Source organism: Anoplolepis gracilipes, chromosome 17 (assembly GCF_047496725.1).
Source record: "Anoplolepis gracilipes chromosome 17, ASM4749672v1, whole genome shotgun sequence".
Lineage (NCBI taxonomy): Eukaryota > Metazoa > Arthropoda > Insecta > Hymenoptera > Formicidae > Anoplolepis > Anoplolepis gracilipes.
In genome coordinates this window covers 6,991,791-7,019,052 of record NC_132986.1, presented here as the reverse complement: position 1 = coordinate 7,019,052, position 27,262 = coordinate 6,991,791, and the positions used below count along the sequence as shown (strand labels likewise).

General features: G+C 32.0%; 1 protein-coding gene across 4 annotated transcripts in view; it reads right to left on the bottom strand.

The window, feature by feature from the left end:
• Positions 1-27,262, bottom strand: part of Bsk (mitogen-activated protein kinase dJNK) — a 148,408-nt gene that overhangs the window by 93,239 nt on the left and 27,907 nt on the right. For 2 of the 4 annotated variants that reach the window (XM_072909906.1, XM_072909909.1), the window contains exon 1: positions 17,071-18,450. The exons of the other annotated variants lie outside the window; for them this stretch is intronic. The gene's annotated coding sequence lies outside the window, so the exon portion shown is untranslated. Of the gene's footprint in view, positions 1-17,070; positions 18,451-27,262 lie in introns of those variants that run through there. 4 annotated transcript variants of the gene reach the window in all.

Below are 27,262 nucleotides of genomic sequence, written 5' to 3'. Positions count from 1 at the left end.
TACGCTTTTTTTTGCATTTAATTATTATGAATATATAGTTTAAAAATTCTATGTAATATCAAAAGAGGAAAAGAAAATAAAGATAATTAATCATTTTTGTCATTAAAATTTTATTTAAAAAATATCTTTTTTATAAAATAAACATGATAATAATATATAATAATATTTTACAATATGGATTTTTCAATTCATTGAATGTGATGCGCGCGTGATCTTAAAATTTAACTTAAAAAAATGACACCTAAGCTTATTCAATGATCAAAGTATCTCCGTTATTTCAACAAATCAAATTAATCATAGTCATAGTAATCGAAAAGAGTTTCTGATCTAAACGAAGAGAGTTTCAGGAAAAGTGACAAAATTGGTGCACGTTACATACATGTAAGATAAAGTATCCGATAAAAAGTGTTTCTCGCGAATTGCCAGGAAAACATAGGAAAGAGTTTACGGTCGCAGTCTCACTGACTCTGGCGTAGAAAAACTTTTAATTGCTTCGTTTAAATGCCGTCGTTAATCGTCTAACGTGATAATTAAGCTGAGTCGCACGACACATCCATCATCATCCTGACATGGTAAATTACGTCGAGATTATTTTGGGCAGCGAGGAATAAAGGATTTCATGCTTTTCTTATCTCCTCGGAAAGAAATAAGTATAAGACACTTTCCGTTTCAGAAGATTGAAATTTTTATTTTATCTTTTGAATAATCTATTTTCAAATTAAATTAATATAATAAGAAAATAGCAATAAAAAGATATAAAACATTCGCATAAAGTCTACATATGTAAAATAAAGAATAAAAAATTTTAAAAAGTAAAATTAATAAAAAATATTTGTTATATATTACAATTTTTATTTTACCAGAAAAAAATTCCGACAAAACTCTTTAAATATTCACAATAATAAATTGTCATTATGCAATCTTTCAACCTCTATGTGATAATTTATCAATTATTTATTATTAATTAATTTATTATTAATTAACCGTTTCCATCTCGCGGAAATACTTGAGGCCTGAATTAAAAAAAAATATAATAACTACTCGAATAATTTAATCGACGAGTCCTGTTAAAATCCCAATAACTACATTTGCAAATACACCCGCGGTATTCAAAGCGAAATGCATTTTACATACAGCGCGTCGCATATGTCAATGAAATTGTCAAAAAGTTTGCGTGTGTTTCGGACGAGCGAGTTTTGCGACGACTCCGTTGACCCTTTTATTTTCGGCTACGTAATCCTATACATACAGTATAGTGTTTGCTAACGTGTTTGGCGAACAAAATAATATTCGATATTCGCTAAAAAATGAACAACTTTTTTTTATTAAAATTTATTTGAAAGTCTTTATAGTTTTTAAGACTTTGATTTAAATTAAAGTAGCTTTATCTCGTAGTGAAAATGCGTAATTCGAGTATTTATTTATTTTCTTCCATTTTTATATTTGATTTTTTTGACAGAGTATAACTCAATCAGATAGCTTTTTGTACAAGTGTGCTATACACGAGATGCAATACACGAGTGCATAGCGTTTTTTGGAGTTTTGCGTGAAATACGCGGAGACCTAAAAGAGTCTCTTGATGGATCAAATTGACGATGAAATTGTATCAAGATTGAATATATCATTTTGAATATGCAACTGTTGTATTTTTTGTAAAATCGTATACGTAAATCTAGATTCAGTTAAAGTAAAATTTATCTGAAATTAACCACAGAATACCATTTTATTATCTTGCATTTCTAAAGTACGATTTGTCCCTTGAAACTCTTCTCTTTTTAAACGATCAAAACTAAAATGCTATTCCTGCCTCGATATTCTTGTTAAAGGAAAATTATTTCAGGATTCGCCAGGGAATACTGCCACGTGCATCGAATGTCTCGTATAGGCCAGCGCAGGCAGCAAACATAAGCGCATAATCCCAGGATTTGAAGCTCTGAACCAGCGCGGTTACCGAACCGAAACGACCGGTGCATACTAATAGTCCCTTTCCTGAAACGTCGGGCACACGTTTCGCGTTGTCTCGTGTATGACCATAGTTTCCGATAACGGTATTAACTCCAGCAATATTAAGACCGAACACAAAAATTAGTCTCGGGACTTTTTAATAGCCGATGCAACGGTGCATTTTATAGCTTTAATTCACAAAAGCACAATTAATTCTTATTCTTATTCAGCATAATTTTACATAATTACTAAATGTAACTGTAAACATGACATAATAAAATATGTAGAAATAATTTATATTAATAATCGTGCAATTTAATTTTTTATCTGAAATTTTATAAAAAGTTTGAAGAATTCGAATATCTATTTTGAATTTAATAAATAAAATTTTTATAGTGACTAAATAATATTCTCCATAAAATTCTAAACATTGCCAATCCTGAAATACTAAAGCATAAAAATCTACAATTGTCTGCAAAGAAAAAAAAAAACGAAAATTCAATATTTTTTTTATTTGGTTTTTTGATGTATAGCCCAATCGGCTAGCTTTTTGTACAATTGTTACGCAATATACAAGTATGTAGCGTTTTTGGAGTTTTGTGTGAAATATGAACACTCAAAAGAATCTCTTGATATATCGAATTGTTCTAAATATATAACCATTGTATTTTTCGCAAAACTGGATGCGTAAATCACTCCCTTTTGTAGCGTACTAAATTTTCTCTCGAAACGCGTTAATCTCGTTATTTATTTCCCAAGCTTTCTATCCTTCTCATTCTTCCGTTCCGCTTTACCACATTTTCATGTAAAATAGACACAAATGCAAACGATTAAAGGCGACGCTGCTTTTGGTATCTCTACAGGAGAAGCGATTCATGCAACGAACATGCGCAATATTTCGTAGTCCGTATAAGCACCGCAGTGGCAATACAAATATACAGGGTGTCGATGGTTGCGCTTTCTTCCGAAAAATACCATTTGTTCAAACATCACGGCAGTAAATTCTCGAATTACAAGCGATCAAATACAAAGTATAAGCGAATTAAAATTCAGGTATGCAAGCATGTGTGCAAGTAGATAAAAGTTTGCTCTTCTTGTAATTTCAATAAAACGATAATAGAATCTTAACTTAAAAGACTAAAAAAATAAAAAATAAAATAAAAGACGTTAAATTTTTATTTATTAAAATTTCAAAAGATATTTTCAAAAAAGTATAATTTCTAACTGAAAAATGCATATCTGCGACACCCTGTATATGGACGTAATATTACTAAATGGTCACTCTTGCGAAGATTACACAGGCGACATACCAATGGCCGCTCACACATTTCCCGAATTAATTTTCCGGAAAATACACAGCATTCTCGTCCATAGGCCATTAATTAAACTTAACATAAAATGACATGCGCTTTTAATATCTATTATACATCCGCTATCCCACAATAATGCTTATTATCTTTTACACGTACTTTTTGATTTTGATTTCAAATTATTCATGAGTTGTTGCACAGTATCATATAATATTCTTTTTACAAATTTAAAATTAACTTATCTTTTTAACGAGAAATTGATAAAAATATTATAGCTTGTCACATTTCAGTTATTATTATTAATTGTTTGACTAATTTAAATGTCAAATCCTTTTTGATTTGTATCTTTTGCATTAATAAATGCTTTCTAGATATATTATTATCTAACGAATGTTTACATATATAGCTTGCATATAATAAAATTTTCTAAGATAAGTCTCACATATACATGTACATGTTTCGTATATGTATCGATTGGTTTGCACAGGAGATGTTCTTGAATAATTAATAACTATTTTAGTAACCAATTAATAACAAAGCTTGGTATTTAATCGTCCCATAATAATAGTGTGTTAAATATCCCGATAGGATTTTAATGTAAATTCGAAATTGTTCTTACGAGATACCAGTGGACTCGCAGAACGCGAGTTTTCCTTAATTAAATACGAGTTCGTCGACGAACAATTTCCCTCGACTACACCGGCTTTGCATTGCAAATCACGGTCTCCGACAAATCTCGAGATTTGCATAAGTATAAAAATAACGAGTGGCAATGGCGCCCAGATTCAGACCAGTGAATACCGAGACCTGCAAAAAAGGGTCGACGATACTCGTTCCAAAATTTAGATCTGCAAGATAAATTTTAGACTTTCAACTCTTCAGGCTTTCGGCGTTAATTAAATCTCAATAAAAACGAATCTCGTTGTCGATATTTAGAACGATTTCATTTACTATTTGTAACGATTAATATGATCTTCGAAGTTACGTGCCCTTACAATTTTACAATTTTCATGTCTTTCGAAATATATAAAGCTCGAAGTGTATAAAAAAAAAGGAAGATAACAATAAGAGATAACGATACTCTATTCATTTCACGTCAAGTATTTCAATGATGAAAATTGTATTCGTTCTCAATACTACAAAATTATGTTTTAATATTTTTGTTTAAAATAAACTTAAAAAATCATATGTATATACTTTAAAAATTATTTATCCTATAAAATATTTTTTTTAAATTCTGTCCTTTTTATGCAATGATCCCTTTCAGCTGTCATCTCAATTTTACGTTGCAACCACCGTATTCAATATAGAGAGAAGGTTACCGACATAATATAAACAGTCGTAAAGGGATAATTCGTATTGCGGAAATAAAGCTTACGGATATAACGAAATGCGAGCGCAATTATTTCTCAACCATGGAGAGAGTTACAGCTACAACCGGCGCTGCACATTGCCGGAAGGTAGGAAAGAGTGAGGGAGTTGGCGAAAATACGTTTCGGCGTCCGAAAAGGGAGGCGAACGACGATCGCATCTCATTCGGCATTCGGTCGGAAACCCGTTTAATTCCCGCGTAATAGAAGGCAATTAATTCTCTTACTCGAAATAAAAATCTACCGTGCGCACGTTGAACATGAATTGTACGCGCGCTGTTCAGAAACATATCAGTGCTGAAATTAAAAACATTTGAATTAAACGATATGTCGATATTTTTTATCTATATCTGTTTGTTACATCAATTGCGAAATAAATGCAAATAATTAATTGCGAATAAAAATAAGTATGTGCGTGTATGTGTGTGTAAACATTGTAATGATTATAATTTTTAATTTTTGAAAATTTAAATATAAACAATTTATATATATATATGTATATTACAAAGTTTTATTTATGCTACTTAATATTTCTTTAGGAATATCGATTTTATAAGAAAACTTTCTCTCAAGTACTGATATCATTCGACTTTTTTCAAGAGACCTCGATTGAGCATAAATCACGCAACTTTACCCTGAAAAGTCTCGAAGTTATACGTCTCAAAGTTTCCGTTTACGGAGGGTCTCGACACGATACAAAAATACATGGAAATTTTTCGCAGTCAATTAAGTAAGTCAACGTCCGAAATAGAACGTCGCTCGCGCAGCGCGATAAAGTGACAGCTGTCGATAATGCACGTTTTGTGATTTAGATGTAATGGAATGTCTCTGTCGCGCTTACTCTCTTCGAAATTTCATCCCAATCTCTCGGAACGACACGTGCTCTATGATTCTCGTCGCGATAAAAAAAAAAAATTTCACGCGGAATAACCGGCCGATCGATTTTGTGACAGAAATAAACGACGGCTCGATACTGACGACGATTTAGCACGAACTTATTCTCGCATGGGGATGCAACAGCAGGTCGAATCAATAAGGAAACTCACAATGTGCCTCGAGAGAGCTCCTCGACCTATTCCGAATCAACGTGAACCAATTTCTACGGGAAACGTGAACGCGAACGAAAGCGGAGAAAATAAAAGAAACGGCTTACAGGAATTCATGTCGCGGAAAGAGATCCGCTAATAAAAAGAGATATAAATATTTAAAAGGATCACATATGTGGAATTTATATTTAAAATTAATCTTTCAATACATATTAATTATAAAATAGACGCAAGATACAAAATATGCGAATAATTTAGTGACTTTAACAAATCCAGAGTCAATTTTGTTTTTTAATAAATTTAGTAAAAAATATAAATATATTATTTATTTATATATTAAAGCTTTTTCGAAAATCTTTTTTATTGCAATACATATATATATAATGACAAAACATTAATAGCTTAAACTTTTTATTTAAAATAAAGCAAAGTTATCAGAAAAAATGACATAAAAATACAGCCAATTATTACAGTGCATCGTAACCAATTAAAAAACGCGTGTTATCATCTATCTCATTTATATAAAAAATAAAAAGCAACCGAATCCGAGCTAGCTTTACTTAAAATATTCTGAAGGAAATCTCTATTAAAAATGTTACACTTATTGTTAATATAAAGTGTAAATTATCTTCGCATAACTATTGGTTAATAATTAAGTTTGAATCGCATTGCTGGAATATGGTAACATAGATACTTGAAACAAAAAAATTTCTTAATTATAGAAAATTTAAAACAACATTTTCATGCCAATTAAAGCATGTGATAATTTTGCTTCAAAGTAATCATTATTGGCATAGTTTGCGCTTATGATAAGACACATTAATTATAAAGCAGATGGATTATTTAATAAAGACTAATGAAAGGAAGTTTGTACGTTTAAAAAACGATTGCGCCGACACTCTGTCCTTCGCATAATAAAATTTCTCATTGTCAGTAATATTTCGTTAAAAAATTGTTTAGATCTGATAATCTCTAAATTAATTCAATTTTATCTGACCATTTAAATTTTTTAATTTTTTTATTATTAATAATATAAATAATCATATAAATAAAGATATATAAAATCATATAAATAAAGATATAATTGCCAATATATAATAACAAAGTGAAGAAAAAAATAATGTCAGATTTAAGAGTTAAAAGAGATAAAAGAGTTCTCTTTTTTGCGAATTTACGAATTTTAGTTTACCTTAGTATCTTTCTCTAATAATTAAACACTTGTGAAAATTAAAGCACTCTTCTTGATTAAGTATTTCTGAAAGAAATAACAAATGATATCTCTGTAAAATAAAAAATGTTTTGTGCCGCGAGCAACTTTGATTATTTTAAATTAAATTTAATTTCCACTTTCCACAATTATCTTCGCCTTTTGCGGAAAAGCGCGATTCATATTTAGTGTTTAATTATCATTAGCGTACTTATAAACGAATTTTCGAACCTGAAAGATGCGGTTGAGGAAATCGATCAGGCTAGTCAACTGTCAATGTCAAAATGAGGATCCGCCTACAATTTCTCACTTCGGGAAGATGGAACGAAGGGTTGAGGTTGTTGGGCGCTAGAAGAGGGAGAGAAAGGAGAAGGAAAAAAGAAACACGAGAAAATGCGGCCGGAAAGGGGTCGAGGAAAGGGCGAGCAGCAGCTTCACGAAATTCGGCAGGGAAGAGCGGCGACGAAGAACTTCCGTCATAAATCAAACGACCCTCCTGCGAATTTCGCGGGGTTGGCCCTTTTCTCTCGGCTCTTGAGGGTGTGTATGTGTGTGTGTGTGTGTGTGTGTGTGTGTGTGTGTGTGAGTGTGTGTGAGAGAGAGAGAGAGAGAGCACGAGGAGAAAAGAGAGAGAAAGAATGTTTCTCGCTTTTTCCCAGGCGTCCAAATCGCAGCATTACGAGCTTGCAAGAATGGATCGATAAAGGCTCACACTAGACATTGCCCAAATTCCGCAAATATCGCGTCTTCAGGCGCGAAATTCAGAGTCAATTAAATGGAACACCCGGTATGTAACTGAACCGTGTCGAGTGGTACAAAGATTAATGTTCACCCACATAAAAAAATTTCATCATAAATTTTTGTGCGATCGAAATTTGCGCGCAAATACAATATGTGATTTATGTCTATACGTGTCTGATTTATGATATATACGTGACGGTAAAAATATTTCATAATTAAAAATTACAGCTTAAATCGTACATTTATGAAAAAAAAAAAAAAACTAATCTCACTCGTACCTTTAAAAACGATTTAAAAATCTAAAATCAATCGAATGGTATAAACACACAGTATGTAGATTATGTTGTGACGTGAAACAAATGTGAATCTTTAAATTACGGATGCAAAATGAAATTTCGCAAGCACACGCACGGTGGAAATGTCATGATTATGAAAATTTACGTATTCCGCGTGGAAGAAATATTCATGAAGCGCATTGCAAGTTCTTGTTAAAATTATAGTTTAATCAAAACATAAAGCAAACTAGAAGCGATAAGGAAAATATATGTATTAAACATAATAGTAACAATAGTGTAAAGCTGTAAAGCTTGCTTCTGCCAGCGATCTGGCACGCATCTAGCTATGCTCGTACTAATAACCACATACTATGTCCGTACTAATACCACACACCCACATATACGCAACAAACACACGAGGGGTACGATCAAATGTGATATCTTAATACCGATCTGCCGAGTATTTGCAGAGAATGAGGAAAATTAATGTAATAATATAGGGCAACGGTGCGAGAGATCGACCCCCAGGTCGTTTATGTCCTCATTGCACGTGATTCCGCGCCTAGAACCGGGGCTATTCAACCACGCTTTTATGGCTTCGGGGAGGCCTGACCATCCGAATTGTGTTTAAAGCAGCGGCTTTGCTGTATTAACTAATTTGAAGATATATATTACGTTTGCTTTTACGTATATGTGAAGAATATAAGAAAAAAATATATTTATTATTATTATTATTTAGCAACATATATGTCATTTTCCGTTAAGACGAATCATTTTTTTCTTTATAAAATGCGCATGATAATTTTATAAATACTGTAACAATTACTATGAGAATAATAACATTAAATATTATAAATAAAAAATCAAACTTTCATTAAATTATAAAGGCTTTCCTTTAAATTATAAAAAAAAGTATAGTTCATTGTTTATCGAGTGTTTGTGCCAAATAAGCAAAAAAAATTATTAGATTTATAACCATCTAATAGTTTTGAATTACCCTTTATATACATCTTACTAAAATTTTTTTATCGTAAATAATTTGCTTATTTTTTTTTCGATTATTTAAATAAATGAAAAAGATCACGCGGTTTCTGTAGCACCTGAAAATTCGAGATATTTATCCCCCCCTCCCCTGTTTTATGTTCAGCAAATAAACCATCCACTTATCTCACGATTTTCGCGCAACAGCGCCGTTAGGGCTCATTAAATTACTTCGTTAACCTCTGTCACTATGAAAACGTTCTCTGTATAAAGGGCGTTGCGCGATCTCAAGAATTAATCTCAAATTAAACGTAACCTCGCCCGCGCCTGCCCGACAAGAGATACGCTACTCGGACGTTGGCCATCGGCGAGAGTGAGAGAGAAAGAGGGAGCTCTTGTAATCCGCTTCCGTTGTTAAACTAATGTCGCACAAGGGCAGTTTCCACACTGATATTATTAACTCCCTTGCGCGCACGATGGATAAGTCGAAACGATCCACCCTTCGCGCGTAGTGTATAATTTTCTCGTCACACGTACCAACTTTAGAGATGTTGACTGAATGTTGGAGAGGCTCAGATTATACTGTGGATTTGTCAAATTACATTATACATGAGCAACGTACGATTTAGTTAGTCTTCTGAGTTACAGGACATAGTAAACAGTAGATATGTGAAACGTAATTTAAAATTAATTTAGCTTAGACTCTGCGTTTGTTAGAGATTTACGTGACTTATTATTCTTAGATTATGTTATGTAATAATTTTGTGAATAAAATAAATAAACATGGAATAATACATTAGTAGCTTAACTTTAATGATGCAGTAAATTAATTGATGAAGTTCTTAAAACTTTTTAATTTAAACAAAGAAAATTGTACAACTATCTCGGTATTTTCGTGAAAAAAAATGATTGCAGCTTCATAAAAAAGGGGGATTTTCCATAATAGATATATCTATATTTAGAGAGAGAAAGAAAGAGAGAGAGAGAGAGAGAGAGAGAGAGAGAGAGAGAGAGAGAGAGAAAAGAATGTATGATAAAATTTATATATATATAATGAAAATACAGGAAAGATTATAAAGAAATATAAATTTTAGTGTGAAAAAACGTTCGTGCATTGCAGAGAACTGACAATGACATTCAAGTTAGAAAACACGGAGGCGCAAGAGATAAAATGCTTGCCGTAGCCAAAACAATTTTATTTTTGCACTTGACGGTCGTCATTTAATTAAGCAAATGGACCGAGACTCTTTTGCGACGGTGTGATACTAATATACGTTATCTCTAGTGCAGAAATTAATTAACTGTCGGTTCTCCGTGTTCTAATCGGCGTAGCGCAAACTGATACGCGATGTTATTTTGACCGAGAAAACAAATCTTCTCTATAAAAAGAAAATGCTATGAAGCAAATCGACCTAGCGTTTTAATCGATTATTTCAACAAGAAAATAAGATTTTCATTTCGTGGCTCTCGAAACTAAATTAATGGTCGATCGATATGTCTCGACGAGCGTACTTATAATATCGACCACAAAATTCCCAACCGTTAATATAAATTTATCTCATTGATTATGATATGCATTCATTATTATTATATATTAGATTTTATATTATTTTATTCGCCATCTTGAAAATTACTGAATATTATAATTATTGATTAATGTTTTTTTGCGATATCTTTTACCTTTATAAATTGTATTTTTGTACAGAAAAGGGGAAGAATTAAAACTATCAGCTAAAAATAATCAATAATAGCAAATATTAAAGATATCAAGAATAAAATTTTATTTGCAAAATCGCCTACTAATATTATAATTTATATTAAACTATACTAAACATATTTCAATATCTATAAAATTTTTCATCATTTCAGTATCTAATAAAGGTAATTTTTTTCTAATAATATTAATTTTTTGTAAAGAAAATGGGTCAGAATTTTTTTGGTATATTTTAAAATAAATTATGCTTAAAAAAATCGTATAATTTTCTCATTTTTTGAGTATCTTCGTGCTTATTAAGGGGCAGAAATAATTTGTATATATTTTATCAACTTTGATATACCAAGAAGTTATCATTAAAGATTAATCGATTAGCATTAATCAATGTCGAAACGTAACCGAGCCTCGAAATCTCTCGTGAAACTCAAAGTGACACGGAATAATATACTCGAATGCAAACATGTCGTCTGGATGTGCACGCATAATTCTCGATCGTGTTACGTAGCCAGTCTGTAACTACGCGTGTCCACGCTTGTAGCGGTGAAATCACGCGCAATTAGGCGCGAGCTATTGCAGGAGCGACGCAGGATGCGATGTGCGCGATTTAACATTTCTGTACAAAACGCGCCGTCGTATTAATCAATGTCAGATACGGCGATTGCGATACGCCCTCGATATGAATCGCAAATACTCTTACTCGCGCGTATTACGTTCTGTTGCATGCGTTGTTTCATATCGATTTTTAGAAAATCAATCCGGGATCGCGGCTAACGTATTCTTTTATCGTATTTCTATATCTAACATTATATTTTATTAATTAAATTTATGATCCAGCTTAAAAAGATTCTACGAATGTATGAAACTGTCTATTTTTTATACTGTGTAATATAATACGAATATAATAAGTTTATTTTTGAAAAATTAATCTCTGAAATACTATACGCACGGCTTATTCATGAATAAGCGCATTTTTTCACGAGATATGATGATACCTTTGTTAATACTTTATATATGCACATTTCTGCGTATTCTGTGTATACTTTTTATCTCTTTTTGTTCAACACATTTAATTGAGATTATATTTCCGTGTTAAAAACTTGAATTTCGCAAATGTGGCTGTACATGCATTTCCATGATTTATAAATCAGAATACAGAACACAGAGACATTACGTCTCTTTTTAAAAAGGATTCGCGTATAATTTCATAAGCTCCATCAGAATTTGCTTTCTATTCGTCGCTCGAGATACGAGAGGAGAATTTCAATCGCTCACCGCGCGTGAAATATTCTTCTCGCTTACTCGGAATATCGTGCGGCCTGCCTAACCGATTACCCGAGCGCGAACTAGGAAGAGGTTAGGCTCGGTCAGCACAGCCGGCGGATTATTAAATTTAATATGGCCAATTACTCGAAGAGAGCGACGAGAGCTAATAGCCGTGGACGATGGAGTCGCGATCCTTAAGGCCCACCGAAGAAAGCGCGGCTTGGCGACACAGAGGGTGGCGCGGTCTCCTAATGACGCCGTTAAATCAAACGGTCGTGCCATTATTAACTGCGGACAGATCTAACGGCGGACGAGCGCGAGAAATGCCAGCTCGAGTGGTAGCCGAGAATAAGTGCTCTCGCGACGGTTAGACTGGCTGGCAGTTGCGAAATTATTCGAACGCCACGAAGAAGGTGGCCGCTTTTGCTCCGAACACACTGTGTAAGATATGCGAAATTTCGCGAAGGCATTCGTAATTGCTACAGGCGATGGACATAGCGACTGAAACGACATACGTGCAAGAAACTGGCGACTTCTTCGATGTCAATGTATGCATCTCACAATCAGTATATTTCCGTGTGAAATAAATAACAAATAGTCCTAATAAATTCAGTTGAGCAATAAATTTCTTTTATACAAAATATTTTACTTGTCATTTTCGTGAAAACATTTTTCTTTTAATTTATTTCATAAATAAAATCAATTCAAGATCGAGGTATTTCGGCAGTAATTATTGTAATAAATATTTTAATATTAAACTCATCATTTCTGTATATACTTTCTGAATAATGTCTATATAATTCTCTTCTTTCTGACTAATTAAATCTCTAATGTTATGGTATTCCATGTCACTGCGTATCCGTAATCACTCAAAGCAATTAAATAGCAATTAAAATACAATTAGTTCTAATATTCTTTTAATGTTTACAACCGTTTAATGTGTTTTTCGAACGCAAAATGATGACAAATAAATATAGTTCCAATTTTAATTTTAATATTAATTTTCTATTGATAAAATTGCCAACATAACTCAAAGATTAGAGTAGAAAGTTAATAATTCGAAGTGTTTACTCAAATCTTGTAAAAAAGATCCCTGCAAATTCCCTTATCTTCCAGGTATTTTTGTTCAAAATTCCAGGTAAAAAGAATATTTAAAAAATTTTTTAGTACAATTTTCTAAAATAAATTTTATTCTTATACACGTTTTCTAAAAATGCTTTTTACTCAATACGAAAGAAAAATCCAATCACTTAAGTTTCAAGTGGTAGATTTACAAATGTACTGAAAACAATTGAATAGCTTAAGATAAAAATTCTTAACTTTACTAACATTTTCATTTTTATCCAAAAAAATAAAATAAAGAATACGTAGGTACTGCATATTCAATATTTTGTTATTTTGAAACATTGCTTGTTATATTTTGTTATTTTAAAACATTATATTTAAAAATATTGAATGTATAAACAGAGATAGATATTTTATATTTATAATTTATAGTATAAGAGCAAAAAATTATCAAAGAGAAAATTTTTTTAAATTCTCTCAAACTCCCAATAAAACTCCATAAGAATTCCCTGATTTCTTCAGATACAAAAAAATTCCTTAAGAATTTCATGAAAGTTCTTTAGGGTTTTCCATGTTTTGCCAAGCAGTATGCATCGAGCAATTAATTAGCATTCAATATTGTCATTAATCTGAACTTGATTTTCCTCTCGAGAATGATAAATTAATAAAATGTCAAGCTGATGACATACTATATCGAGATTATAACTTGTGTTCATTCTCTCCGACCATGTGAAAGCACCGGACAAGCAAAACCCGGCCGTTCGCAGACATCCCTTCCTCCCGCCAGCCACCCTCAATGGCGCCAAGAGCACTGCTGACATTTTGGTCACGTGACATTTCGTCGGAAGGAAGGGATGGTGCGTTGACAAGCTTCTGGGATGTAGATAGTCGAGGGGAAAAATCGCTATGCAACCGAGGGAGAAAAAATGGGAAGAATATGTTAGTTTTAAATATCATTAGCTAAATTAAAGAATTACGAGAATCCTGCTATAATATATGAATTTAATTAGTGAAAATATTTCGAAAAATTTCAATCGAAAATTCTGTTTGCAATAACTCTTTCACAAATATATATATATATATATATACACACATATATATATATATATAATCGGTATATATGTATATAACATTTCGTTTTCTTGATGTAGAAAATTTTTGTTATTATTTTTTTTAAACAATGCTTCAAAGTTTCCGGATTTGTGATGAGTAAACTTTAGTGATTTGATATAAAAATATCTGGATATTTCAAAGTTCGAAAATCAATGTTGAAAAAGTGCTACTTCAGAAGTAGTTTTCATTTCTGTGCACTTCAACTCGCAAACGAGTATAGCTCAAGGAGGCTTCTTATAATACTACGCAAGTAAAAGAAGAAAAGAAAAAAAGAGAGAGATAGAAAGAACGAGGTTAGACCTGCTTTCAAAGTAAACACATTAACGATCGGTTTTTTCGCGCACGCGTGGGGTGTCCCAAAAGTCGCACATTTTCTTTGAAAACGAGCCTAATTACAAAGAATAGCTTATCTTCTCGTAGAAACATCAATGGTTTCGAAGAGTCATATTTATAGCCAGCTTTCTTAGGAAACAAGGATTTGTTGTTTGAAATTTTTGAAATCTTTTGTATATATAATGGAAATATAAAGATTTTTCTCATTTTTCGAAGAACGACTATAAATACGGCTTTCATTTAACGCTAGAAGTGCATATTTGTCTGAGAACTTTGAGGAGGATAGTATGGTGAATTTTAAATAAGATTCTGAGAGAAGCGTCGGCGAGCTAAATCTCGGCGGATCGAGACGGATCAGTCGGCGTTTCTCGCGCGACAAGACGTATACGTTATATTACAGCGCATGCACACATTGCATACTAATGTCGGAATGCCGAGAATGCGACTAACAACCCAAGCTGGTGCACTCCCTGGTCAAGTAATTACCTGCATTACGTCTCGCGAAATGGTAGAAACTGTTCGTTACTGATTCGAGAATAACTCGAGTTAATAACTCTCGTTGATTAGATTCCAAATGTGTGTGGAGTATATTAAATATTTCCTAATATACTTGAGATTAAAGCTTATCTTTAATGATAACTGATCAAACCGGATTTCAAATTAACAGATATCGCCGATTAAGCCATTACATTTCACATGAATAAATTAATTAATCTAAGATAATAATACCTATCAATTTTTTAATCTGAAACTTTCTTTTAGTTTTCTAAAGTTAGAAATTAAAAAAAAATTCTTGCAAGAATTATAATATGTATGTATATAGAAATATATATTGCAAAAATTACTACAAAAGTTATTATTAATTGAAAAATTCCTTGTCACAATGATTTAATCTGCTTTCCTTCTTCTTAAAAAGCAGAGAAAAGTGTAAAAGTAATATTTTTATCAAGACCATCTATAAATCTGAGTTCGATTTTATCAACTTTAGAGTTTAATTTTCTCAACTTTTTAAAAAGGCAAAATTATTTAAATTATCATTAAATTCAAGTTACCATATAATATTTACCATATAATATTATTAATGACTATTAACGCTCCAGTATTATGCATACGTGTGTACAGATATTTGTTGTAGAATATGAATCTCAAATTTCCTCTTTCATCAATAAAACGATAATTTCATCTCTCGATTCACACGGTTTTTATTAGCGAGAGATTGAATTTGTAGGTGGATTCATTGACTCGGCACGCGAATCTCTTATTCGCGGCCGGCGGTTTCTGGTTAGATTCTAGAATTGTTTATGCGTTTTTACGATCAAATACGTAAACTTCACGTAAATCGTTGCCAAAAGAGCATAGTTACTACGCGCGCATGTTCTTTCGCATCGATACGATTTTACATTAGTAGAGATATTTATTGCACAAACGTATTCCCGAGAGAGTCGACTTCGCTCGAGAACACGATAAAATTACGTAACATTCTTTATTTACGTATCTACATTTTCTCGAAGGCAGTGCCTCCTTTTTGTAATCAAGCGAGATTTCGCGCGTAACACTCTTTGACGCGAGGATCTTAGATTTAAAAATTAGAATAAATAGAAAAAGCAGAAAAAACATAAAGAATATATAAAGAGTAAAAATTTTTAAAATAATACTCTTTAATATTTTAATAATGAGTTCTTTATTTATATTAACATTGGCGCTTTCTATATTAAAATATATTTCGGGTTTGTATATCTGTCAATTATTAAATCTGATTTCGCGGGCAAAATTATTTCATTTGATTCTGTATACTTATTAATCTGCATTATTTGAAATATCTAATTAATTATTATATTTAAATTTGCATATTATTCACTAATAAATTATTATTTATTATTAAATTTGAAAAGCAGTCGGTAGTTGCATATATAATTTACAAATAAATGTAGAATAATAGCGTAATAAATTTCTAAGTTATAAATATATAAAATGTTTTTATCCTCTATTATAGTTTAATATCATTAGTTAAATATCTTTTTTCTTGAACATGTATTGATAATACAAAAAGTTTAGTATTCTAAAACTAAAAGTGATTGGAATAAATCGACAAATCAATCGTCGTAATCAATTAATGTAAACATTTATTATTAAAAAAAAAATAAACAAACGTTTGAATTTCGAAGTGCTTGTTTACGTGATAGGCCTATTCTTCTGCATATTTAAGTCTTCACACATACATACAAAGAAAGATACAAAATTAAATAAACTTGTAAGGAATCACTTTTTCTTCGTCATTATTAAATAATGTACAATAATAAAAGATTTAAGAAGGACAAATACTATGTTATCTAAAAATATGAAAAATTATCAAACAGCTCGGACACTTTATTATGTCATTTTTCATTTAGAGTGTGTCAAATATCTATATTCTCTGTGAATAAAAAAATAAAAATCTCCATAATTTTTATATTCAAATTCATTATATTAATATGCAATTCAACATTTATGCAATTTCACATGAAAATTTCAATTTGCAAAATGCACTTTTTATAATTCATCGACACATTCGCAAATAATTGCACAATTTAACATATAAAAACAATTATATTAAAATTCTTTATAAAACACTGTTTTATAAAATCCTGAATATCAAAAATGTGAATCAGAATTCTCACACTGACAGCGACCGAAAATCACATAAGGTAGAAAGAGACGAGCCATCTTACCTCGTAAATATCGATCCCGCGTCGACTTCTCGCGGGGAGAAGGGGGCGGACAGAACGGGGTGGCGGCACAAGTTGGCAGGGGTTGCAGGACGGTCGAGCACGGGCGGGCAAGGCAGGTATGAAGTGAACGGCAAACGTGCAGTAGTAGAGGACTTGCACTCGTCGGGCCGCGCGCGAGGAAGAAACAGACGGACACGAATTCCGACGCAGTTGACGCAAAAAGAGAGAGAGAGAGAGAGAGAGAGAGAAAGAGAGAGAGAGAGAGAATACGTGCAATATAATAAAAGAGAGAAACGCGAAAATTTCTTACTCGCGCGAGTGTTCTCTCTCCTTGGATATACTCGCTATGTTCTCTCACTGATTTGAATACACACACACACATGCACTATATAATTTATCGTCCGCAGCGAGTCTCTTACCGCATCGGATATCAATCACTGCGCTCCCACTTTAACCTATACACTGTGCACATTCCGTACGTGAGATGGACTCAGCCTTATGATAGGACTGACAATGAGACACGATACGTAATCTTCAACGCGAGTTTGAACGTGAACTTGACTCGGAATAATCCCAAAGTGTCATAAAATTACGTATATCTTTTTGTGCTAATCCACATCCAGTGATTTATCGTCGCGTGAAATGTGTCGTAAAATGTCGCGTTAAAGAAACGCGCGAAAAATTTGGTCGTTCCGGCGAGACACATACCACGTGGTCCGAGGACCCGTTTTCACTTTACGCTTGTTCTGTCACACGATACGAAATACTCCCTCCGTTCTTTCGGAATTCGCGTTAGAGGACGGATAATAAATCTGCGAACGCCAGCCTAAAGCGCGCGGTACGAAAGGACAAGTGTGAACTTGGCGCGAGAGCCGACTCTCTAGAAATGGAGGGAGTGACGCGACGTTCGCGAAGGTTCGTACACGACTGAACGGACCGGGAGCAAGCGTCAGAGGTAAAGTTGGCGCGTGCGCGTACGCCGCCGGCTTCTTCCCCTTCTCTCTGCCACTCCTACGCGGGCGACGGCTCGACGCAACTCCGACCACCACCACTAGCTTTGCCACCACCACTATCATCACTAGCAGCAGCATCCGTCCAACTGTCCCTTCGACGAGAAAACTAACCTCGGAAACAAGCCGTGATATCTTTCGGAGCGGGTTAATTCCGTTTTCCGCGATTTCCACTTCCGCATTGACTTTTAGACCTGCATTTCTCTCACGATCTCTCGCGTTTTTTTTCTGGCCAATTGTTATAATCTATTCCATCGTTTACACATATAATAGAAAATTCTCTGATTACATAAATCATATAAATATATATAGATACATAATACATGCACTAGCACGTAAAAAAATATTAAAAAATATTGTTTTTAATTATATCAATATATGGATAATACATTCCATTAGAGTAATTATCCCAAAAATATTCTATTCGCCGTGCATCTCTCAATTTTTTTTTTTGTCTTATAAAAAATTAGTTTCTTCCTTTTATTTTTATGAAAAATAAATTTCTCCTTTTATTTTGGACAAAAAAACTTGCGTTTTGTTGCCTTTACTTCCTAAATTACTTCCGAATATGTTTGTCTTTTATGTTTTTTTATTTTTATGTGGCAAACAAGATACATGTTATCCTAGATACTGTATACATTCGATAACGAATCGATAACGAATGAGTACTCGATATTCCTGTTATTCATTGCCTTCGTCGTCCATGGCACACGAATGGAAAATGACAATAGAATGCGGCCGCGTCAGATCGCTAAAAATAAACATGCGTCGCGTTATCACACACTGCGTCGTATCGTTCGATACGATACCAGATTTTCGTGATGGTCGCATTTTTGCCGAATTACAACTTGATAAAAATATCATGGAGATATGTAATGTGACATGCAATACGTGTCGACGCTTTTATTTATCTCGTCGCTGTGCACTGCACATCGGCCGACCTCGTAAATATTTACGTATGCCTTAGCGAAGAATAAAAATCAACTTTCGAATCTTTCAACGCAGCCTTATCAAGTTTGTCGGAAAATCTTGCGAGGAAATTGCGCATACGATTTTTCCTCGCATCGCGACGGAGCACGTGTTTTGCGTCGTAATACAGGGTGATTCAGGAGTGCTAGAATATTTCTCTTGATAGACTTCTTGGCGAATAAACTTATTGTCAGTCAATTTTTAGAAAAATATTTAACTCTGTGTGGTACATTAATACTATTAATAATTACAAAATTTTCATAATTACATAATTATGTTATTGATTTAATAAGAAATTTACTCACAAATTGGCGTGTTAAATATGTTCTCAAGAAATTGAAATATAAAATTTAATTAATAAATTATATATATGTATATAAAAATTTCTTGCCAAATATTTAAAGTGATTTCTCTCTTTCATATTATGCAAATATCTATTTTCACTTACACATAAGAAAAAAAAATATTTTATTTTTTCTGGAACTGTGTGTGTGTAGTAAATGTTTAAAACAAAGTATAAAACATAAACTGTAATTTTTTTTTAAAACAATCAAAAAGATATATTTATATTATACATATTTTCAAAATAATAAAATAATAGAATAAAATCAGATATATTACAACCAAAGTTTTCCAATTATTCTAATTCTTTGAAGAGAAGAAAAATGGAAAGCTCCATTTGTCTCTCGTAAATTTATGCTTATATTATTGTTTCATTTTCAATATATCAATTTAATAAATTTATATTATATAATATTATATTATATTATGTAAATAATCTCCTCTCTCTTTCTCTCTCTCTCTCTCTCTCTCTCTCTCTCTCTCTCTCTCTCTCTCTCTCTCTGCAATAATTAAAATATATAAAATTAAGAACTAGCTAATAAAGTTTCGATTTTTTTTAAATGAGCAAAGTAAAACCCGATTCCAAATTTATCTTAAAATTTGTTATAAAAATATTTTTCACGCGTGATATTATTATAATATAATATAATACGTAATATAATACATGGAACACTGTATATACGCGATGTACACAGGTGTTCCACGTATTACAGTTTTCGCACGATCACTAGATACGCAAGACTCTAGTTCTCCGATTGCAATAAGATAAAAATAACGAATATGTTTTCCTTTCTTTCGACAGGTCGTTCCCTCGTCGGCGCGTTACAAGTCTGGCGTTTGATTTTCTCACCCCTTTCACGCCCGGCAGTTCTCGCACATGCAAATAAAACATATATATATAATATTTGAAGCGTACCGCGCCGAACCATATGTTCCGCCTGATTTACATCGGTATTCGACAAATATTGTTTTATAGTAAGCCTTATTTTGGTTTTATTAAAAGAAATGTAATTCGTACGTCACTATACATTTAATAATTATATATTATATTCAGCATTGAATTTCTCTGAAAACTTTAGAAATTTCTCGTAAAAATATAATCAAGATGAAATATAAAAGAATTGTGATACAGTTCCATTTTTAAATTTTATTTTCTTCAATATATATCTTTCTTCTTCATGTTTGAGGCAAAAATATTATAAAACTAAATATGTCTTTATATCAAAATATTTAATGAGAAAAGTGTCAACGTCTTTTTATTTCAACAAGAGTAAGAGTTGCCGCAAGGCCATCAGGCTTACACGTGCAATTTCTCGTAAATTGGAGCATGTTCTACATCTGCACAATCGATTGCCGCAACTCGTTGCACGTGCGATTTGCACTTTATATCGAGCATGCCCGGTGGCAATATCCCTTGCGGCTTATAAATGCACGGCTACGAACATGCCTCTCCGTTAGAAACAAAGTTTTCATTTGAAAGTGTGACACAAGTCAAAACTCTGAACTCTTACGAACTTACATCCGTAATGTCAATCTTTACTTCAATTACTCCTCGAATGTATATATTTATATTTCAAGCTTGATTCTACCATCATAATATTTGCAAGTAATTTAAATTATAATTAAATATTTTAAGAGCTAAAAATATATATATATGTATGTGTACATATATATGTATTTCAAAGTTCAAAAATATATAATCTTGAAAAAAATTTAAATTTTTTTTTTGTGATTAAATGTTTCTACTTATTATTTTTAGAAGCTGTCAGGAAAAGAACTTCGATCGCGTCGTAGTTTTGGCGAGATTAAACGCTCGCTGAATCTATCGATCGTCTGCTAACGTTTGTTAGTAATTTCCGCGCGGCCGTATTTTCAGAAGCGGATTTTCAACGAAGCGGCAAATGAAGAACCGAGATCGACGCGGACGACGAGCTTGTAAGACGACCGGTTTAGCCGAGAGGAAAAAGTATCGACCCAGAAAATCGACTCGGCTTTAACGGTAATCGGTTTACTCGAGATCTGTCGTGGTATTACGATACATGTACACACGCGTGTTCGTGTCATGCGCGAACGCACGTGATACGAAATCGCGAATTTGACGATGATACAGTTATTTTACTATGCTTTAAACCGAAGTTTGTGATCACAAATATAAAACTTGTTTAAAGATTTATATATCTTAAAGCTTCTCTTAAACGGTATAGTAAAAAAATATTATATAAGAAAAGGAAACCAGACTCAATGAATTATTTAGCCAAAATCATGTTTTTATCTTAGAAAAAAATGGCTTTACCTACTTTTGGAATTGTGAAATTAATTCTTATTCTTTAAAATTAAAACTTTTTATTTACATATTTAAAATCCACAAATTTTATATTTCGTTGATATTATATATATATATATATTTTTTTTTTTTTTTTTACTATCTGTCTAAACACATTTTCAAAAACTAGTTCTTCATAAGTTTCACACACAGTTTATATTCGCTTACGAGACAAAAACGTAGGATCACCGGGCCGCCGGTATGTTAATCTCGCTGCTCTTAATCTTAGCGAGATGCGAAATCCCCGGGCGGCGTAAATTAATTGAAGTTAATTAAGCGCAGCAGAGAAATGCGATGCGTTTCGCAGAGATCATCTTAGAAAAGCCACCGTTGTCGTCTTTGAACTCATCTACGACGAGAGCACGGGCTTTTCATCGAGAAAATGCCGATTTGCTACGACAGACAAAATGAAGGGAGAAAGAGGAAAATGAAATTAATCTCTAAGACATTTCGTCCATCCTCTGCCCATGTAGTTAATCCATGAGCGTGCTGGCAGGCGAAACTTCCCTGCAACGATGTTCTGGAGATATTCCCGACGAATCAGAAACGCAATTTCGGTTATCGTCCTTCACGGAAATTCCTTCGCGTGCACGAACGGATGCGAACTTTATGAAATTTCCTCGGTGGAAAAGCGATGATGCTTACACAGAATTATAGGTGCCGGCTCGCTCGAGCAAGTATAAGAGTAAATAACCGATCGATACCTCTCTACTTGAAAATATTGAAATTCGAACGAAAGAAAATATTGTATATATTGCACATTATTTTTTTATGAAATACAAATTTAATAAATATCTTCTTATATTAATATCTTCCTTTATCCTTTTCTTATCAGTTTTCGTAAATTTTTTATTAGAGTTAGAGCATGTAACACAATAAAAATAGTTTTATTCAGCAAATTTCAGCAAATAAAAATTCTTCTTTTTACAATTTATATTTGTAATTATTCATTTATTATAGAGACATGTTATATTACACACACATCATATACACGCTAAAAATTCTAGCTAAAACGTTATGTATTTTCTTAATCTCTCTTAATTACATAATATACTTTTAAGTGTTTATTTTTATATTATTATTATCTCTCTTTTTATTATTTACTGTTCTATTTTCTACTTTTTGTCTACTTTCTCTTTCTTTCTCTTCATCTATCGATTTCGATGCTTATATTTTATTTACTATGTAATTAGCAACAATAAAAAAGTAGGAACTATTATAAGAATAGAGAGATGTCGAAAAATTTTCAATAATTGTCAAAACAGGAAAAAGATTTGCGTAAATAGATTTGCAAGAACAGTACGATTATTTGCGCAATAGTAGTGTAATGCGTGTGCATCTGTATACTTATTTTATTTCAGAGTTATGTCACGGCTACAAGTTTATGGGAATTCGTTTATGACACCCTATATTGAATCATCAAACATGAAGTACTGTCCTTGTTTGAGTATTGAGAATTCTTACGCTTCGTAAAATATATAAAGATGAAACAACAAAATTCGGTTAAACGTTTTTCCCTCGTTTTTCGATCTATTTCTCTCTTTCTGGATTTTACGACCCACAAAAATACATTCCCGAGAAATTCGAGCATCATCCGATTTTTCAACATTTTATTACTATATGTTATACATCTTCGTGTGTAGTAAAGAAACTCAATATTATTCACACAAAAATAATATTTGTATAATTTATTTTTTTGTTATATTTTAGAAAGAAAAAGATTTGTTAATATCCCATTAAAATAATGTTAATATTTTATCACATATTTTCATAAATCATACTAAAGCCTCATTTATTTATCACACAAATTGGATTTTAAATCTCTGAAATTAAGTGTTAAATTGTAAATTACAGTTTGATAAAGTATGAATAAATTGTCGTTTTATCAAACATCCGCAATACAGTGGCGGAAATATCAACGTGAAAACAGGTTGTCGGAGGACATTCTGTCGGACGGCCACCTTCCTACTCCTAAAATAACTCCTTTGAACCTCGTTTCCACCCCTTTCCAGCCCAAGTAGCTGTATTGCGTTGCCGGAGATGATGGTACTGGTGATAGTGGTAGTAGAGCGACTCGTGCACAATTATACGTAATTGAGTTAGAAATTATAAATGCCCTCGAACGAGGTTGTGTCAGCAGAACACAGAGCAATCGCTGGATAAATTTTGAAAAAAAAATTATCTCTCTCCCTTTCTCTCATTAAACATTTTTCACCAAGAGAAAAAAGAAATCTTTTCAGATAAGAAAGAAAGCTAATCATATTATAATCTCTTTTTTATTACAAAGATGGAATTTTTCAAATTTTACGATACTATAGGACTGCTATTTATAACCCTTATGATGTCAAGAAATGTAAAAAGATATAGGAATTAATTTTTTTCTACTTTTATTTAAATATAAATAAATTTATCTTTCAAAAATTTTTTTTAGTACATGAACAGAATTTTTCTGTTTTTATATCAAGTTTTCGAAGACATTTCTTCATAGAATCGTTGTTTATAATACGGCCACAACACGTCGAATATCTGTAATCATCCTATACTCGCATCGAGATGTTACCGCATGTTTTCCTGATGTATACCGCGGTCATCGCTCGTGCCTAAGCATGAAACAGGCCACTCACTCGCTGGGAATCCCAGCTGCGCGAGGAACCAATTACACGTTGTACGGCCAGGGCTCGTAGAATTTACGGGATTAACGCCGATTGGAAACTCTACCATGCGATACATCATCCATAACTGTTTCGCATGCTTTGCAATAATGCTTCACAAATTCTTAATATCTTCGAAAGCAATACTAATTGAAAAACATCTAAATTAAAAAAAAAAGAAAATAGTATTATCGTTAAATTTATAAGTAATTTTAAACATTGCTTTACATTTTCATTTATATTTTCGCGCACAATGCATGTTGCTTTTACATAATATTATAATCAGCAATTAATTGATTAAATAAACTAACTGGTTTAACTGGTTTGTTGATTGAAAATGATTTCAATATAATCTCTCTATACTATTTAAATATTAATATAAATTTAATAATTTAAATAAATAATGTATACTGTTTAAATTCATATTTATAAAAACATGTGTATTAAATGTAAACTTTATGCAACAAGTTTTTTCCAAACTTTACTAATATTATATATATTTATATCTGTATGTATATATATATTTTTTTTTTAAATTAAAACTAGTTTAAATATAATTCATAAATTTGAATATAATTCATAAATAAAAAACATTAATAATATATAATAACATTTACAAAATTTATAATAATGTAATAAATAAACTGCAGTGACCTATTGCAAAATATAGTTTTCTAAATAATCATTCACGTAAAAGGATTTTTTGAAGACGATAGCGATCATTGCCGACGTTCCGCGCTATTAACAGATTATGTCTAATCAGAGGTTCCATGTCATTAGACAAGTGAATTAACGAGACACGCGTACACTCGGGCTCACGAGGAACGCCTACAGACCGTTCTCACGACATGTTGGACCGCACGAGATTTCCTACTTTATATATATATATATAACGAAAGGAAACGCTCCACCTACCTTGTTATTCTATGTTCAGCCATGTATCATGAATAAATAAATAAACGGAATGGGATATGTGCGAGAGATTAAAGATCCTTGAAATCGTGCATTGAACAAAGGAGATATCACTTAAAAAAATTGTTAGAAAAATTCAAATTTGTTTTATAAAACTGTTTGTTTTATTTATATTAATAATAACAATGCAAATAATAATATGTTAAATAATATTAAATAATAATATATCATATTCCTAGCCTTTTCTTGTAACATATGATACAAAAATAATTATTACTTTATTCTTTAATAAAAAATTTGAATTTTATATTTTTTATATATAATAATAATTATTAATTTTTTTAATATATGTACCAAAATTTTAGATTCTATAAATAAAAAAAAGCACTAAAATTACAGGGATAACAACCATTTCGTTTGTCCTGTTTTTGTTATTTTTCCCCGAATATGTCAAATCATAAAATCACGAGACTAGGAATATCTTCATCGATTGCCTATCGCATGCAATATCTGCTTTAATTCTTCAAACGTGGCGCCGGCAACACTTCGCGCTTCACTGAGCGTGCGTCAGGGATGTGTGACGTCAAATCGTGTGTATGTGTGTGTGTATTCAATGCAAAATGAATCTAAAAAGAGAGAGATAGAGAATCAAAACCAGCTAGAAATGCCGGTGAGCAGAACGGCGACACGGTTGCACAACTGACGAGTATAAGCATACGAACGAGATTACGAGGACAATAGACTCTTCGGGCAGCTAGAGAAATTCCTTTCGAATGATTGTTTTTATGGAAGTTCCTTTACAATAGAAGTGGTAATTTTGAAACCCATCCAGTATCATTGACTCTATCGTCAAAAATGGTATAGCACAATACGAACAATTTTTTATGTGAAATAATCCATCCGTATTTGTATACTCAATAATATACATATACATACATATGTACATACATACATACAAACATATGTGTGTGTGTAAAAACAATCTTTTTTAGAAAAATTTTTAACGATATTTAATTATAGTATTGTTTAATGAAAAAGTTTGATCGATCGTTCTACGTTAAGACTTTAGAATTTTTGTAAAAATTTCAATAAAAATTTCAATAAAATTTTTGTAAAAATTTTTTTAGATATTTAATGTAAATACATTGAGATTCCTTTAAACTAGCACTTTTAAGAAACTGTTCTTCATCTGCTCAATTAGCAGATTAAACGTGCGTTACGGTGGAGATTACATTTGACAGTTATGACGTATACGGTATCTTCCTAGCCTTCCTATTCTTGTAGGTGGCGCGAATGAAATATTCAAAATCTGTCGTAGCAATCTGTGCCACGATATCGGAAATAAAATTATCAGTCGTTATATTTTACGTAAAATCGAAGCTGTAATGTATAATTATATATGTTTAAAAATTGCATTGGTAAGACATTCATAGATAGAAGAGAATTGACGATAGTTTTAAAATAATTTTTTATGCAAGATACACTAGATCAATTATGATTCTTTTCAGAGTAACAGATAAATAATTGTGAATAACTGCGTTTAAACAAATATAATGACCATAATATATTTTAGATAAACTGGAGTTAACTATTAAAGATTCATCATTTTATGATTTATTGCTGTCATTTATCACACAATTATCAAATTAACAAATTAATAGCATCATCAATATCAATATTAGTTTACGTTTAATTTTAAATATTTATTAATAGATTAAATTAAATCGTATTAATAACTTTTATTTCTTTTGATTTAATAAACACATCTTTTCTAATTCTTCTCGGGAATAATAACAAAATATTTCTTGTTAAAGATAGATTTGTCAAATGCATCCTATGTACATTTGTTACAGCAGACAGGTAGTCTCGCAAGTAATCCGATCAACAACGAAGCTGCGGTCAGATGGATACGAGGTGTCCCAAATTAGTGTAATTTCGATTATACGAGAAGCGACTATTACGTTAATTGGTTTTCAATCGTTTTC